The following is an 18,653-nucleotide window of genomic DNA, read 5'->3' on the forward strand; positions in this document are numbered from 1 at the left end:
GACGATGAAGAATATACTCCAGGCAAAGCTAACGGCAGTGAAAGAGTTTGGGCACATTGAAGGATGACAGAAGCCCCTATCAGTTATGGGTGACCGATGTAAGAACCAAATTGTAGAAGACCTTGAATGACACTTGAAGGATGTGGGGCTTTATACTTGGGATTTTAAGCAGGGGTGTGATATAACATCAGCTATCACCTCTCATCTAAATAGCCTCAGTGGCCACCTAAATCATTATTTTGTTTGTTTTTTATTTTTATTTTTATTTTTATTTTTTTGATCCTCATCCGAGGACATGTTCACTGAATTTTGGAAAGCACAGAAAGAATAGAGGAAAACATCAACGTGAGAGAGAAGCATTGACCAGTTGCCTCCCACACGTGCCCCAACCTGGGATTGAACCTGCAACCTGGGTGTGCGCCCTGACCAGGAATCAAACCCGAGACCTTTTGGTGTACAGGGTGACGCTCCAACCGCACCACACAGGCCAGGGCGCCTCCTAAATCTTAAACCTAACCCAGCTCTGCCCTCTGCCAAGCCATTCTCATGTTGCATCTAGAGTAATCGTTCCCCAAGTTATATCTGATCTCGTCACTCTCTCTCTCTTCCTTAAAACCTTTCAATGACTAGGAAGATATGTTTCAGTGGGAAATTATAGCACAACCTTGTGGATATTAAGTTCCAGGCCTCTTCATGGTCTTTAAAGTTTTATTATCTACCTATAAACTGGACTGGATCCTGAATTCTTCTAGTTTCCTCCATTATCTGGCTACAACTCTCCCAACTAACATTTCCAATCTTTCTCCCACCCTTCTGACTTAAAACCACTAACAACTAAAATAGCCCTTTCCCCAAAGCACTTCAAATCGAAGCTGGATGATTTGATATAAACTTTAGAGAAATCATCTTAATAGCTCATGTGTGGACACCCTTCCTGCCTTTCTGAGTGGGTCGCTCAGTAAGTTCACCAGAATACCTGCTGACATCAACAGAGACATTCACACTAAAAACTAGGAAAATCTCTCAAACTGCCACTGCCTCATGCCATCTAACATCTAGAAATCGTCTCAACTTACCCTCTGAACTAAAAAACCGAATTAATAGTTTGTTCTAATCATTAGCCTTTGTTTTTCTTTTGTTTCCATAGAAATGCGTCTTTTTTTTTTTAAATGCTTCTTATTAAATGCCTGATTGCTCACACCATATAGGTAACACTGCCTCCGAAACGAGATACAGCTGTTTTATTGGACTGACCTATTCCCAGGCTTGAGAGACTGGGTCGATGGGTTATGGAACAATCTACCAACTCAGTTTCTGGACTAGGAAACTTCTTGGGGATACAGGGTTCAGGACATGCTAGCTAAAATATTGATACTCCAGCATACTGAATATTTTAAGCTGAAGGAATTCGAGAAACAACATGTACTGGAAGGACTTTCTGACCTTCCCCTGAAGCAGGTCATAAAACCCTCATGGGAGAAGTATACTCCCCGGAGGAAAGGCACATCTTTATCTCCTAGTAGGGAGGGATGCCGAGAAGAATCTGAACAAATGTAAACTATTCCCAAGACATGAAGGAGGAAGAGAGGTGACAGAATCAGTTTGTAGTAGAAGAGAGGAATTTCAGAGTTTGAAATCCGCAAAAATGGTTTTTCTTTCAGGCTCAGACTAGAACAGGTGTTAGCTGTTCAGTTTGGGCCAGGCCTTGTGATAGAACGAAGGTGAGAGGGGGAAACCCCTTAACAAGGCGGGAGGGGTAGTGCCCGTTGGGTTTGGATTGCCCAAATGTTCCGTTTTCCACACAGTCTCTACTATGATCTGAGTAACTTACAAAGAAGGAAACAAAAACGGAACAATCAACCGCGGGAAATCTCCAGCTGTGTTTCGTTGAGGAGGTGGGGGTGTCCCAGAAAAACCTTGCACTTGCAAGGGGCAGAGCTAGGTGGGATTTGGGCTGTCAAAGAGCCAGAGCCGGGGGGAGGGGGGGCTCACTCCCCTAGGGAGCACGGGTGCAGGGACTGAGCAAACGCCCCGCCTTCCAGTGGAAAGGAGCCATCAAGCTGGATCTTCGAGGTGAAGGTCTTTGAGGTGAAGGAGGAGGGCCAGCGCCTCACCATGCGCTCCTCCCCCCCTGGATCAGACTCTGGGTCCCACCCGCAGCGGGGAGCAGCCTCGCCTCGTTGCCCAGCAACCAGTTCCCCTGTGCCTCTCTCGCAGGATCACCCACAGTGACGCTAGATGCGCGAGGTGCACGTCATCAGAGCAACGCGGTTTCCACCTGCTCCGGGCGGGCGGGCTGGCCAGGGAGGTCCGGCCTCGCGGCCTGGACCGGCTCACATTGGGGCCTTGCAGGGCCGCAGCTGCTGGAACTGCCTGGTTGCTGGGCCGTGGCCAGGCCACAGTCTGGAGATGCCCAGTCGCAGTCGGGTAAGCGCTTTCCACGCCCTTAGGCCGCCTAGGCCTCGCGCATCACCCAGACACTTCTCGGCTGGTTACCAGCTTCTTCCAACTCAGATACAGTGATGAACACAGTTCCCCACGTAGTAGGTCGCAGTATTTGTTGCATAGCGTAGCTCCAGTAGTTCATTCTTCGCCTTCGTTGGTTCCGGTGCTCTTGTACGCGTGGGTCCCAAGATGCCACTCCTTCTATGACATCCAACCCCTCCCCTCTGCCTGCTGCTCCTTTCCTGGTTTCTACTCCTCAACTCAGCACACGCCCCTGTTCTGGGTTTTGTTCTTCGCACTCTTAACAGATGTTGGTCTACTACACCATCTGCTCAATTATCAAGGTTGTTTAGATGGCTCCTAATGGCTCTCCTCTAACAGGACTTATGAGCTCTAGGACTGTGCAGGGCAGCATTATGTGCCCTTTTTTTATCCCTCTGACTCTGTCTAAATCTGAAGTCATAATATATGCTTCCTCTCTCAGTCTCTCACCTTCTGTGTGCTCATTAAATTTACCAGAATCACTAAAGCATGAAACTGTCAGATTTGACTCTTAACCACCTCTTCTGCCCCAACATTCTACCAGGTGCTAGGCCCTGTAAAGCTGTCTCTATCATTCTGTCCTTTGCCTTCCTACTGCCTTTCTACAGGTCCTTTGGCCTCTGTTCCATTTCTTTTCTGTTGTTATTACTTTTTCTTTTAGAAAGAGAGAGAAATATTAATTTGTTGTTACACTTATTTATGCATTCTTTGGCTGATTCTTGTATGTACCCTAATGGGCGAATGGAACCCACAATGTTGGCATATCCAGATAGTGCTCTAACAGGGCTCTCTGTTCCATTTTTTCATTTAGTTTCCTTTCTGCTCCTCAGACTGGATAATTGCAAAGGACCTGTCGTCAAGTTTGCTGATCTCTCCTTTTACTTCTCAAATCTGCTGTTGAACCCCTCTAGTGAATTTTTTATTTCATGTTCAGGTAGTTTTCAGTCCAGAATTTCTGGTTCGTTCCTTTCTATAACTCTTTTTATTGGTATTCTCATTTTGTTCATCCATTGTTTCTCTGATTTTCTTTAGTTCTTTATCCACGGTTTACTGAACTCATTGAGCATATTTAAGAGTTGGTTTTAAGTTTTTATTTAGTAAGTCCAATGTCTGGGCTTCCTCAGATATGGTTTCTGTCAACATTTTTTTCCCTGTGAATAGTCCAAACTATGCTGTTTCTCTGTATGTTTTATACTTGTTGTTGCGAACTGTATGTTCTTTAAAAATTTTTTTTTCTAGTTTATTGATTTGGTGAGAGGAAGGGAGAGAGAAACATCAATTTGTCTTTCAATTATTTATGCATTCATTGGTTAATTCTTGTGTGTGCCCTTTGTTGTTACGAACTGTATGTTCTTTAAAAAAATTTTTTTTCTAATTTATTGATTTGGTGAGAGGAAGGGAGAGATAAACATCAATTTCTTTTCCACTTATTTATGCATTCATTGGTTAATTCTTGTGTGTGCCCTGACCAGAAATTGAACCTGCAGCCTTGGTGTATCAGGATGACACTCTAACCACCAGGGCTGAGAACTGTATAGTTCAAGTGTTATAATGTGGTAATTCTCAAAATGTGATTCTTAGTCATCGGGATTGCTTATTTTTTTAAATTGATATTGAGAGAGAGAGAGAGAGAGAGAGAGAGAGAGAGAGATGGATTCGTTGTTCCACTTATCTATGAATTCATTGGTTGATTCTTGTATGTGCCCTGACCAGGGATTGAACCCAAAACTTTGGCATATTGTGACAACGCACTAACCAACTGAGCTACCTGGCCAGGGAGGCATTGCTAATTTTTGCTTTTTGAGCACCGTAGCTGTATATTACTTTTCCAAACTATTTTTGCAAAGTGCGTATTCCTTATTTTTTAAAATTTTTGTAGTTATTTAACTTTACTATATTTTAAAATCTGAGAACTGTAAACATAATATTTATACAAACACCTGAGAACTGTTCAATTGAGCACAGCATCTTCACACAATTTGAGAGATTAAAAGTGTAAATTAAAATCTTGTCTTATAACACAAAAGGAATAACAGATAAAAACCGCTCTTTGGATTACATATGCCCAATAAAAAGTTGCATTTGTTTATAAAGGAAACTTAGTTTTCTAAAAAGAAAATATACATTTTGACCCCTGGTGAGCATTTTATTGGCATTTACAACAGATCACCAATATAACTAGCACCAGTTCTCATAGCTTATAAACATTACAACAAATGTTATCTATATAATAAAAGCCTAAGCCACCGTTACGGCGAAATGACTGGAACGACCGGTCACTATGATGTGCACTGACCACCAGGGGCAGACACTCAACTCAGGAGCTGCCACTCAGCCAGAAGCCAGGCTCACGGCTGGCGAGCGCAGTGTCGGTGGCAGGAGCCTCTCCCACCTCTGGGGCAGCACTAAGGAGCAGTGAGCCAAGTGGTAAGGAGCAAGGAGGCGGGCGGTAAGGAGTGAGGGGTCCCAGACTGCGAGAGGGCGCAGGCCCAGCTGAGGAACCCCCCCACCCAGTAAACGAGTTTCGTGCACCTGGCCTCTAGTATAATATAACAATGGAATAAATAACAAAATAATAATATGTATTGCTTGAAAGTTCTGACTTTTAAAATAAAGTCCAAAATGACAACTCAGAACTAACATACATTCCAAAGTTTAGTAGAATAAATGGCTCAGCAAGAAAATTAACTAGAAATATTACAAAGGATAGAGAATTTTCCTGTAGGAAAACCCTGAAGAGTGAGCTGAGAGGTACTAGTGATGGTAAATTTTTTTATAGAATAAAAACTTCTCACTATATATAGGTTTAATCTTTACCTCTGTAGAAGTGCAAAGTGCCATTTTTAATTAAAAAAGGAAAAGATTTACTTGTGTGTATACTTTAGATATAGAGTAAAATATAAATATGAAATAGTATATGAGGAATAAACACAAAATAGAATACTGGGAATGTGCCCGCAACCAAGGTACATGCCCTTGACCGGAATCGAACCCGGGACCCTTCAGTCCGCAGGCCGACGCTCTATCCACTGAGCCAAACCGGTTTCAGCGGCAAAGTGCCATTTTTAATTAAAAAAGGAAAAGATTTACTTGTGTGTATACTTTAGATATAGAGTAAAATATAAATATGAAATAGTATCTGAGGAATTAACACAAAATAGAATATACATCTTTTAAAATTTTGGACATAGGCATCTTCAAAGAGAGATGTGAGCTATAAATAGCTAGTTAAATATCTGACCTTAGGCAAAATATTTAAAAATTTTTAAATAATAGGTATTTAATGTAAAAGATTATAACTAGACTCCACCCAAACCAACCTTGTAATATAAAACCTGTTGCATAAAACAACCATTCTATCTATTTTATAATTTATCAAAAAACTGGTAAGAACACTTCATGAAAGCTTATAAGGTTGCTTTTTTCTTTAAATAGGAACAAATACAGCATTCAAAGAAATAATAACAAAAAGGAAAATAATTTATATGATTATTCCATTTCAGGAAACTGGTAGAACAAGAATAGAACACTACAGTAACAGACATAAAATATTTGAGAAAGATAATATCTATAATTGTATCTTTAAATTCTCTTCTAAGGAAAACTTCTCATGGATTTTATTAGAGAACTTGTCAATCCCTGTGACTTTCTCTTTGGGATCTAGCTGTTTTGGTTGTACATGTAAATATTAACCAAAATCAAAGGTGTTTCTCTGTTTCTTACATGAAGTATATTTGTAAACTATACAATGACAGCAACAAAAAACAGGCTGCCAATTTGAATATGCTAATGTTAACCTGTGAAATAGTTTCTAAAGAAGTAGACTGGACTGTGATGTAGTTCTGCAATTCTGGATATAACATATTTTTAGAGGAACCTTCTACAACACAAACATTTCTAAGGGCAGCAAAGTGATTTTACAACAAAATGTCATTGGTCTCCCCAGAATTAAGTCCTATCTAAATCTACACAAATGTTTCCCTAGCCAGTTTGGCTCAGTTCAATTCCAGTCAAGGGCACATGCCCTGGTGTTGGGCTCAATCCCAGTAAGGGGTGTGCAGGAGGCAGCTGGTCAATAATTCTCTCTCATCATTGATGTTTCTATCTCCCTCTCCCTCTCCCTCTCCCTCTCTGAAATCAATAAAAATATATTTAAAAAAAATAAATCTACACAAATATTTTTCAATCGTCAACATATTTTTCTCCTTTAAGCTTTTTGATGTAGTGGCACAACTTCAGAGCTGTCCCTGGCTTAAGACCCATATACTTCATTATAATGTCACTCTTTTCTTGAGTAGTAGCAGAGCTTTACCATCAAATGTCATGTTGCCTGAAGAGGTCCATGAGGGGGATTAGTGTCTCAGGATCTATGTTTCAGAAACAGGATCACTTCCTCTACAGATCAAGTTGAAGGGTCATCAGAGAAGTTTTGTGTTAGCAAACCCGGGTCAGTACCAACTGATGAACTTGTAGTAAAGCCAGCCAGGATGCAGAGATGAGGTCATATAGCTGGGGTTCTTATTTTCCAGCAAAGTTGAGTAAGCCATCATCTCAGGTTGTGTGCTATACTGGCTCTGTCTTGGCCCAGCATGGCTTCAGGTGCTGATGTGGAAGCTCGGGCAACTGAGAAGGTACTACTGTTGCTGCAAGCCCCTGGGCTGGCAAAGCAAGGCATGGAAGAGGAGCCCTGTACTGGATCATTGGCTCTGTCATATGACTGATGTGAGTGTGAAGATGGAACGAATCATGGGACTCTGGTTGAGGCAAGGCTCCTGCTCCTGGTAGAGTAACTCCTGATCCCGTCCTGGGAATCCTTTGTCTGGTAAGATGTTCCGACAGGGTTGCTCTGGGAATCATTTTCTGGCCTTTCTACTGGCATAGTTGGGCTCTCACTTTCAGGGTAAGACAATGAAGAGAAAAAAGGCTCCCTCTTCACTTTCTGCAATTTGATCTTTCTAGAAAGCAGGTAATTATAATTTTTGTATGCATATCCAAGTGGGTGGTTTTGCCACATTGATTTAGCACGAAAGTAGTATATTTTTGAAACCTTTCCATTAATGACATCAAAGTTCTTATCCAGGTTTTGAATAGCTTTGTGAATGATCTGGCAGTAACTCAGGACATTCAGAATTGGTTTTTGTTGTTCTTCATTATAGGATGTGTCAGACAGGATACTTTCCTGCACGTGGATTTCATTACTAGACATCTTTGTGCAACAGGAGCAATTCTACTTCCTCTGAGTTGGGCAAGAGTTATTTTTAAACTTGCTAGAGCAGCGTTTCTCAACCTGTGGATCGCGACCCCTTTGGGGGTCGAACGACCCTTTCTTTTTTTTCTTTTTTTTGTTTTTTTTGTTTTGTGTTTTTTTTTATTTGCTTCTTTTTCTTTTTTTTTTATTTATTTATTAAATCTTTATTGTTCAGATTACATTTGTTCCTCTTCCCCCCCCCCATAACTCCTCTCCTCCCAGTTCCTGCCCCACCCTCCGCCCTCACTCCCCACCCACTGTCCTCACCCATAGGTGCACGATTTTTGTCCAGTCTCTTCCCGCATCTCCCATTCCCCTTTCCCCCCCAAGAATAGTCAGTCCATTCCCTTTCTATGTCCCTGATTCATTATAATCACCAGTTCATTCTGTACATCAGATTATTTATTCACTTGATTCTTAGATTCACTTGTTGATAGATGCATGTTTGTTGTTCACAATTTGTATCTTTACCTTTTTCTTCTTCCTCCTCTTAAAGGATACCTTTCAGCATTTCGTATAATACTGGTTTAGTGGTGATGAACTCCTTTAGCTTTTCCTTATCTGTGAAGCTCTTTATCTGACCTTCAATTCTGAATGATAGCTTTGCTGGATAAAGTATTCTTGGTTGTAGGTTCTTGGTATTCAGCACTTTGAATATTTCTTGCCACTCCCTTCTGGCCTGCAAAGTTTCTGTTGAGAAATCAGCTGACAGTCGTATGGGTATTCCCTTGTAGGTAATTGAGTCTCTTTCTCTTGCTGCTTTTAAGATTCTCTCTTTGTCTTTTGCTCTTGGCATTTTAATTATGATATGTCTTGGTGTGGTCCTCTTTGGATTCCTTTTGTTTGGGGTTCTCTGCGCTTCCTGGACTTGGAAGTCTATTTCTTTCACCAGGTAGGGGAAGTTTTCTGCCATTATTTCTTCAAATAGGTTTTCAATATCTTGCTCTCTCTCTTCTTCTGGCACCCCCATAATTCGGATGTTGGTATGCTTGAAGCTATCCCAGAGGCTCCTGGGGTCACCACAACATGAGGAAGTGTATTAAAGGGTCACGGCATTAGGAAGGTTGAGAACCACTGTGCTAGAGGGTTTATGTGTGAAACTGCTTGGTAATCTAGAATGGGTAAACCTTCTACTCCTTTTCTGGTGACAGATTCTGCCACACCAGCCTCCAGGGGACGCAGGAATCAGCTAGTGGAGGCCCGTCTCTCCTAGTGGCAGTGGCAAAGTGTATTCCTTGTTTTTGTGAAGTCACTGTTTCTGTAAATCTGATCTATTCCTCCTTAGGAAGCCGATGCTGATGAGAGGCAAGGCAAGCATCTGTGCTGGTCCTCAAGGATCCTAAGACTGACCAAAATATGTGACCCCAAATTTGGAGGACAGGGTTTCTGCTGCCTGCAATGGCGTCAGCCAGCTTCTTCAGGAACGCAGGCTGCTATTCACACAGGCGCAACATGTCTAAGAAATGGGGGACAGATATTGTCTGGTTGTACCTGCTGCTTACTAGTGAAAGAGCAACAGTCTTGCCCTTCAGTCTTTATTCTTGTTTTGTTTTATTTTGTTAATGCTCACCTGAGGATATGTTCTCCCCATTGATTTTTAGAGTGGAAGGCAGGGAGGGAGAGGGAAGGGGGAGGGGAAGGGGAGAGAGGAACAGAAACATTGATGTGAGAGAGACACATTGATTGGTTGCCTCCCACATCTCCCACATGTGCCCCGACAGGGGCCAGGGATCAAACCTGCAACCCAGGTACAAGTTCTTGACCGGAATCAAACCGGGACCCTTCAGTCCACAGGCCGATGCTCTATCCATGGAGAGTACTTTTAATGTACAGGAATTGCATGTTCTGTTAGACTAAGTAAAAAATTATGTTAGGCACTCTTTATTCGAACACTGACCATCAGATAATTTAATAAGTCAGAGGAAGAAGGAAGCTCAAAGTTTGCTAGTAAATGCCATGTGCCTGCTGCCCCCTTCCCCTCCCAACTCGAGTCTGGGCCACTGCAGAACAACCCTGAACCTACATCAAGGTTGGACGTCTTACAAATGCATGCTGTTCATTACCCAGTTGACTCAATGAGGCAGGGTCCAAAATCCTTCCCTTCTGGGAAAGCTACTTATAGGCATGGCTTACTGGTGCCAGATCAGTATAAAGACAACACTTTGGAGTGCATCTCTTCTACCTTCCCCATTTTACAGAGAGACAAACTGAGGCCTAGAGAAAAGAAGGAGTTTGCCAAAGGTCACACTAATAGCAGAATCCAGATCAGATCACAGTTCTCCGGATTTCTAATCCAACATTACTTCTGATCCAACATGTGCGAGTTTCTGATCAGTAGCAACAGTAGCAGCATAATACTACAAGTAATGCTACACTTTGTTGATCTCTATGTCCCAGGCACCATACACATTACAAACATGATATTCATGATACCAGTACATCTAGTAAAGCACTTATAATGCCTAATGCTTGTGATCTTCAGAAGCTTGAATCATTATTTCTGATACCCACCCCCCTCAAAAGAGGATGAAACAACAAAACCCCATGCATATACAAGATGTAAGTATCTCTAATGATCCATTCCACTATGAGAATGGAAAAGGAAAATCAGATCCACCAAGGAGCTAACTTGCAACCTAGCATTGGAGCCAACCTCTGCTCCATGACTTCTCATGATCTATGTCATGAAAAAGAACAGTCTCCTGAATGAAGCATTGTCTCTTCTCTCTTTCTGAGGTTTTTGGAGAAAAACCTAACAAGCTATAACATAAACAAATGCTGGCCTGTCAGTCCCCGATCAAATCAGCCCCTTCGTACCATGTTAGATGGCTTGAAGGGGAAGAAAAAGTAACACACCAATCCTCTCTGCTTTTTTACCCAATAGTCTCAACACCCTTTACATGAGCCAAATTGGACACACCCCTGTTTTCCTTTCTTATGCAGCTACTGAGGCTCTTGAATTGTTCCCGTGTAGTCCTAATTTTACCATGTATAGAAATTTTCCTCTCTTACCCAATGTCCCAGAGGCTCTTTACACTATCTTCATATTTTTGGATTCTTTTTTCTCTTTGCTCTTCTAATTGGGTGCTTTCTGCTTCCTTATATTCCAAATCGTTTATCTGATTCTTGGAATCCTCTGCTCTACTGTTGAATCCTATAAATTATTCTTCATTTTAGTTAGTATATGCTTAATTTCTGACTAGTCCTTTTTCATGTCTTTGACATTCTCACTAAGATCCTTGAAAGTCTCACTAAGTCCCTTGATGCTCTCATTAATTCCCTTGAAGCTCTCATTAAGTCCCCTGAAGCTTTCATCAAGTTCCTCAAGTAATCTTATAACCATTGTTTTGAACTCTGTATCCAAGTAGTTTGCTTGCTTCTGTTTCTTTTATTTGTGACATGTTTCTTTGTCTCCACATTTGGGCTACTTTTCTGTGTTTGTTTCTAAGTATTAGGTAGAGCTGCTATGTTTCCTGGAATTGGTAGAGTGACTTTTTGTAGTAGGTGTCCTGTAGGCCCAGTGGCTGATACTCCCCAGTCACCGAGCTGGCACTCTAGGTGCACCCCTGTGTGGGCTGCATGCATAATCTTGTTGTAGTTGAGCCTTGCTTGCTGTTGGTGTCACAAGGAGGAAATTACCTTCAGTCCAATTGGCTGTAAGGACCAGCTGTGTCTACAAATGGAAGAACTGCTGTGCAGGAGACACCCCTATGAAGTAGGACTTGCTTCAGTGGGGCTTTGGTGCTCACTGAGTCTGCCCCTTCAGTGTGTCACTTGCGGATGGGTAGAGTTGTAATTGTAATCTGGTATGGTCTGAAGCTGTGCACTGGCTCTGGAGTCTCCCAGGAGTTGCAAAGTCAGGCACTGCCAGGGGCCACCCAGCAAGAGCTACAAAGAGATCTTCAGATGGCTGCTACTTGTATTGGGCTAAGAAGTGCACAGGCAAGCAAGGCCCAGCTGTGTAGCAAGGCAGGCTGGTGCTAGTGCTGGGTCTTGGGCCTTTTATTGATAGGTTTGGGGCATGTTGACTCCAGCTGCTATTTGTTTAAGAGATTTTAGCAAAGTCTGAAACCTGAGCCAGCTCAGGCTATTCATATGGAAAACCAGCTACAAACTACTTAGGTGGGGGGGCTGCAAATTGGATGGGGTGGGGTCTCAGGGAATCACCAGGGCAGAGCCAACAGTGTGGGCCATGCTGATGGACACTCAGATATGGCTGCCAGTCAGCTCTGTGATGGGAGAGGTCCCAGCACAGGAACAATGACCCCTGGTGTACCCCTGTCTGGGAGAAAGCCACCCCTGAGTTTCTGCCCCATGCCAGACAGTCCAGTTCTTTCCTACATGTCCCTGGATTCCCCCAAAGCCGCTGCCCAGCACTGGAGCTCAAATGGAGACTCTAAGTTCATGCACTGGCCCTTTAAGAGGAACACCTGGTAATCCAGCAGCCTCCATGTCACTTAGCCACAATCCCTGCTGGTTTTTAACGCCCAAAGTTACAGGGACTTCTCTTCCCAGCTCTGAAACCCTGGGCTGGGGGGCTGGTATACGGCTGGGACGCCCTGCTTCTCATGGAAGGCCTTGGAGATATCCCTCCTGATTTTTTTTTTTAAAAAAAGCCCTAGATGGTTTGGCTCAGTGGATAGAGCATTGGCCGGCCTGTGGAAGGGTCCTGGTTTTGATTCCAGTCAAGGGCACATGCCCTGGTTGTGGGCTTGATCCCCAGTAGAGGGTGTGCAAAAGGCAGCCAATCAATGCTTCTTTTTCATCTATGTTTCTCTCTCTCTCTCCCTCTCCCTTCTTCTCTGAAATCAATAAAAATATATTTAAAACAAAAAAACACAGCACATGGATGCCAGGACCAGCCCATTCTGCACTCCCACCCCTCCTACCAGTCTCAATGTGCTATCTTCTTTACTTCTCTAGTTGTACGACTTCCATTCAGCCAGATTTCAAGCCTTTCCGAATGATGGTTGTTCTGTATTTTAGTTGTAATTTTGATATGGTTGTGGGAGATGGAGAGTATAGGCGATTACCTACACCACCATCTTGGTTCTCCTAATATAGAATCCCTGAGGATAATATGTTTTATGCCACTACACTTGGTTTCTTATGCTATTAGTAACTGAAACAGTCTTTACTACTCCAGTACTTTCAGCACATTTCTATTTGTTTAATGTCTGGCTTCTCTGGTAAACTGTATGCTCCTTGAGAGCTGGTACAGTGTCTGCAGTGCTCATTTCTGTATCCTGTGTGGCACAAAGTAGGTACTAGATGCACAATAAATAGTGAATTAATAAATAGAAGGTATATATTTCTTTTCTTCTTTTAATATGATAGACACCCAATTTGGTATCTGTGTGTTTCTGCTTCCCAGTTTGCTCCTGGCCTACAGTTCTGTTCCCTCCATCCCCAGGAACTGCCTCTCCCTCCTCACCCTGACTGATCTATTGATTAGAGATTCACCTGCCTGTTTCTCCCGAATTTTTTACTTACAGGTGTAAATGTATCACTCCACCTTTGCAGGGAAAAGGGTAGAAAAGGTGAAGAAATAGGAAGCTAGGGGTTCTAAAGATAAACTTGACCCATTTTATAATTTTCTTAACAATCTTGAAAGAATAAATACAAACCTTAGGTAGTTTGGTATTTTGTCCTTCATGACAGTTCTTTCCTGATAGTATTACTACACCATTATGGGCAAGCTTCAGGCTGCCCTCTAGTGGGAAGCAGCACAATAAAGTCCTACTATATTACACCCTGAGGCAACCTGGATCCCAGGGACAAAGATTATTAAAGTGCTGGGCCTGGCTCTGTCTGTCCTCATCTATCTATCTATCTATCTATCTATCTATCTATCTATCTATCTATCATCTATCTATTTATTTATTTTATATATTTTTTCTTAATCCTCACCCAAGGATATTTTTCCATTGATTTTTGACAGAGTGGAAGGGAGGGGGAGACAGAGAGAGAGACAGAGAAGCATCAATGTGAGAGAGACACACAGATTGATTGCCTCCCAACCAGGGCTGGGGATCAAACATGTGTGTCCTTGACCAAAACTGAACCTGACACCCTTCAGTCCTTGGTCTATACTCTATCCACTGAGCCAAACTGGCTAGGGCCCAGCTCTGTCTTCTTGACTATATATAATCAGTACCTACATTACCTCGCATTTAGTAGGTGCTCAATTAATATTTATTAAACAAAATAACCAACATGCACTGTTTATGAGCACTTAGCACATTTCTTGAAAGCTTTCTATGTTTAAGACATTAAGCCAAATACTGTAGATTATATAAATCAGGGATAGGTAGAAAATATTTTCAGCTTAGAGGCCATATATGGCCTCTATCAAAACTAGTGACTGCTGTTGTGGTAGGAAAGCAGTCAGGGACAAGACATAATCTAGTGCAGCCGTGGGCAAACTACGGCCCACGGGCCGGATCCGGCCCGTTTGAAATGAATAAAACTAAAAAAAAAAAAAAAAGACTGTACCCTTTTATGTAATGATGTTTACTTTGAATTTATATTAGTTCACACAAACACTCCATCCATGCTTTTGTTCCGGCCCTCCGGTCCAGTTTAAGAACCCATTGTGGCCCTCGAGTCAAAAAGTTTGCCCACCCCTGATCTAGTGTGTGTGTGTTCCAGTGAAACGTTATATACAGAAACAGGCAACCCGCTTGCAGGTCATAGTTTGCTGACCCCATTCCTTTAAAAATGTTTTTTATCATGAAGTATTTCAAACCTCAGAATGTACAGAGAATCTACACTAATAAAAGAGGAACATGGTAATTAGCGTACGACCGCTACCCTTCCCATTGGCTAATCAGTTCCAGTGAAACGTTATATACAGAAACAGGCAACCCGCTTGCAGGTCATAGTTTGCTGACCCCATTCCTTTAAAAATGTTTTTTATCATGAAGTATTTCAAACCTCAGAATGTACAGAGAATAATATAATGAACACTTCATGTATTTATCACCCAGATTTACCAAATGTTTATATTTTGCCATGTTTCAGACCTTTAAAAATAACAGTACATTATAGATACAATTAAAATCTCGTTATGTACCCCCACCTGGATGCCATTTCCCTCTTTCTCTTCAGACAACACAATGCTGAAGTTGGTGTTTTCCCCTGCACACATTTATACTTAATAATATCCGTTTTAGGTATATTATTCTTTAACTTTGCTTATATTATTATACCACTTTCCTTTTTCTACTCAACATTGTTTTTGACTTTTATACATACTGCTATATGTATACAACATTGGATTTTTTTTTTATTGCTAAAAGGATTACAAAGGGTCTTACCTATGTGTCCTTTTTTTCCCCCCCCCGCCCTTGACAATCCCCTGGAACATTGGATTTTTTAAACAGTGCTTTTGTGTACTAAGAAATCTGCCTTTCCCAAGATTACAAAGATTATCCCGTTTCCTTCGAGAAGTTTTATAGTTTTACCTTTTAGTGCTCTGACCCATTTTGAGATAATTTTTGTGTATCATGTGAGGTAGGGGTTGCGATTCATTTTGTTCCATATGGATAACTAGTGTGGGCATTTTATAATATGTCCATAAATTCTTTGACACTCCTCTCTTCAAAAAATTCCTCTCCTTTTAGTTGTGGGCTGTATTTAATGACTTAATTTTAATGAATAAAATATGAAGAAATGATGGTGCCTGACCCAAGATTGAGGCATAAAAGGCACTGTGGTTCCCCCTTGCTCTCTCTTCCTTGGATTACTCCCTCTGTGGGAAGCCAGCTGCCATGTGGTGAGGACACACTTAAGCAGACTTATGTAGATCTACATGATGAGGAACTGAGGCCTTCTGCCAATAACTGGCAAGGAACTGGGGCTTCTTCCAAGTAACCATGTAAGTGAACTATCTTGGAAGCAGATCCTACAGCTTTAGTTGAGCCTTTATTAGTGACTGGAGCCCTCACTGATGTCTTGACTGCCACCTCATGAAATCCTGAGCCAGAACCACCTATCTAAGCCACTCCCAAATTCCTGACTGTAACCTAAGAAATTTGTGTTGATTTAGGACACTACGCTGTGGGGTAATTTGTTATGCAGTAATAGATAACCAATACATCCACTGTTGCAGCATCTTCCCCATTGCATTACAATGCTGCCAATATAGAACATCAGTTGACCACATATGTATTAGTCTTTTTCTGAATTCTCTATTCTGTTCGATTGAGCTGCATGTCTGTGTTTGTCAACAACATACTGTCTTGATTACTATGATTTTTACTGATGCCTTGAAGTCTGGTAGTGTAAGTTCTCCAACTTTATTATTGTTATTTTTTAATCCTCACTGAGGGTATGCTTTTATTGATTTTTAGAGAGGAAGGTGGGGGGGGGGAGACATTGATGTGAGAGGGAAACATCAATTAGTTACCCCCCACATGTGCCCCAATGGGATCCAACCTGAAACCTAGGTATGTGTCCGGACCAGGAATCAAACCCACAACCTTTTGATGTACGAGACAATGCTCCAGTCAACTGAGCCACCCACCAGGGCTATTGTTATTACTTTTGTCAAAATTGATTTGGCTATTCTGGGTTCTCTGCATAGCCATGTAAATTTTAAATCAGCTTGTTAATTTCTAAAAAACACACAAACAAATGGGACTTTTCATTAGGACTCCACTGAATCGATAGGTCAATATGAGGATAATGGCTACCTTAACAATATTGAATGTTCACTCTGGTCCTCTTATTTAGATCTTTAATTTCAGTCAAAAATGTTTTGCAGATTTAGTGTAATTTTTAAAAAAATATATTTTATTGATTTTCTACAGGGAGGAGGGGAGACGAATAGAAAGTTAGAAACATCGATGAGTGCATCGATCAGCTGCCTCCTGCACACCCCCTACTGGGGATGTGCCCACAACCAAGGTACATGCCCTTGACCAGAATCGAACCTGGGACCCTTCAGTCCGCAGGCCGACGCTCTATCCACTGAGCCAAACTGGTTAGGGCATAGTGTAATATTTTAATGTAGAAGTCTTGTACATATTTTATTAAAATTATCTCTAAGTATTTCATGTATTTATGTTATTTTAATTGGTACTAGGGTGCAGCGCATGAATTCGTGCACCTTGAAAGGAACTGTGAGCCCCGAGGCTGCAGTGGGCACAGGGGTGGGTCTTGGCCCATCCTCCGCACCCCTGCCCAGTCCCTCCCGCCATGGCCCCCAGTCTCCTGTCTGCCGGCAGCCCCACTCCTGCCGCCCTGCTCCCACGTGCTGACAGCACCAGCCCTGCTTGCACCCGCTGACAGCGTGGAGAGATTGGGGTCAGGAGCAGGTGTGAGCGGGGCCAGTGTCATCAGGGGGTGAGAGCAGTGGCTGCTGCCCTGATCACCCCTCAGGAGCAGGGGGAGGTGGAGAAGACCTGAGGGGCGATCAAGGCAGGCAGCTGCCACTTGCACCCGCTGATGGCACTGCGAGATTGGGGCCGGTGTTGGGTGCCAGCAGTGGCTCCAGCGCTGGCAGCGGGTGCGAGCACCAGGCCAGACCACAGTGCATGGGAGCAAAGAATTTTCAGTAACCACCAGAGGCTTGCCTTGATGACAGTGACTGGCGCCCTGCCTTGGTCTGGTGCCCCCACTCACCTGCTCCACCATCCCGCCATGGCCGATGCCTGCCATGTTCCACACTCTGTCGCCTGCTGTCAACATCCACCATGTTTCGTGCGTGCTCCCTGGTGGTCAGCACACGTCATAGCAACCGGTTGTTCCACCTTTCAGTCTACTTGCATATTAGGGTTTTATATATAGAGATTGTATTTTTATTTTTTTGTTTTTTTTATATATATTTTTGTTGATTTCAGATAGGAAGGTAGAGGGAGAGAAAGGTAGAAACATCAATGTTGAGAATCACCAATTGGCTGCCTTCTGCACGCCCCCCACTGGGGACCGAGTCCGCAACCAGGCATGGAATCAAACCCGGGACCCTTCAGTCCACAGTCCGACGCTCTATCCACGGAATCAAACCGGCCATGGCGGTATTGTATTTTTAGGTATAAAATCTCAATTGTTTGTTACTAGCATAAAGCAGTGCAATTGATTTTGTATATTGGCCCCGTTTTTCCTGTAATCTTGCTAAAATTCATTCATTAGTTCTAGCAAGGTTTGTTTTTGTAGATTGCTTGGGATTTTCTGTGAACACAATCATGTCATCTGCAAATAAAGAAGATTTTCACTTCTTTTTTTACAATTTATATGTCAACTCATTCTTTTTTGTGCCTTTATTGCCCAGGTAATGTTGAACAGAACTGATGAGAGTGGACATCCTTACCTTGTCCCAAACAGTTTTTCCTCAGCTTTCTAACTTGTCCTCTATTAGGTTAAGGAAGTTCCTTTCTTGTCCTAGCTTGCTGGGAGATTTTTCATTTAATCATGAATGGGTATTCAATTTTGATAAATGTTTTTTACCTTACAAAGGCTGTATATTGGGTGTTTAGATCATTAACTTTTTAAAAATAATTCTTTATTGTTGAAAGTATTATAACAATAAATGTCCTCCTTTTTCCCCCATTGACCTCCTCCAGCCAAGATCATTAACTTTTAATGTTAACATTTTAGGTTTACTTTCATCATCTTACTATTTATTTTATATTTATTCTTTGTTCCTCTTTTCCTCTTATTCTGCATGCTTTTAGATTAATCCAGTACTTTTTGTTATTCCATTGTCTCCTTTGTTGACTTATTAACTATGTCTTTGTTTTGTTATTTTAGTGATTATTTTAAAGTTTATAGTATACATCTTTAACTCACCAGAGTCTACCTTCAAGTAATAGTAGGCACATTATATGTGGCATAAGAATTTTATAATACCGGTGGGGCAAAAGTAGACTTTCAGTTGTGGGTACACAAAACACAGTTTATTCTTGTATTATTATTT

At 42.1% G+C, this 18,653-nt stretch overlaps 1 pseudogene; it reads right to left on the minus strand.

The window, feature by feature from the left end:
• Window positions 1–1,988: 1,988 nt before the first annotated feature.
• LOC102253838 lies at window positions 1,989–7,693 on the minus strand (annotated as a pseudogene).
• Between the last annotated feature and the right edge of the window lie 10,960 nt (window positions 7,694–18,653).

Source organism: Myotis brandtii, unplaced genomic scaffold, assembly GCF_000412655.1.
Source record: "Myotis brandtii unplaced genomic scaffold, ASM41265v1 scaffold510, whole genome shotgun sequence".
Taxonomy (NCBI): Eukaryota; Metazoa; Chordata; class Mammalia; order Chiroptera; family Vespertilionidae; genus Myotis; species Myotis brandtii.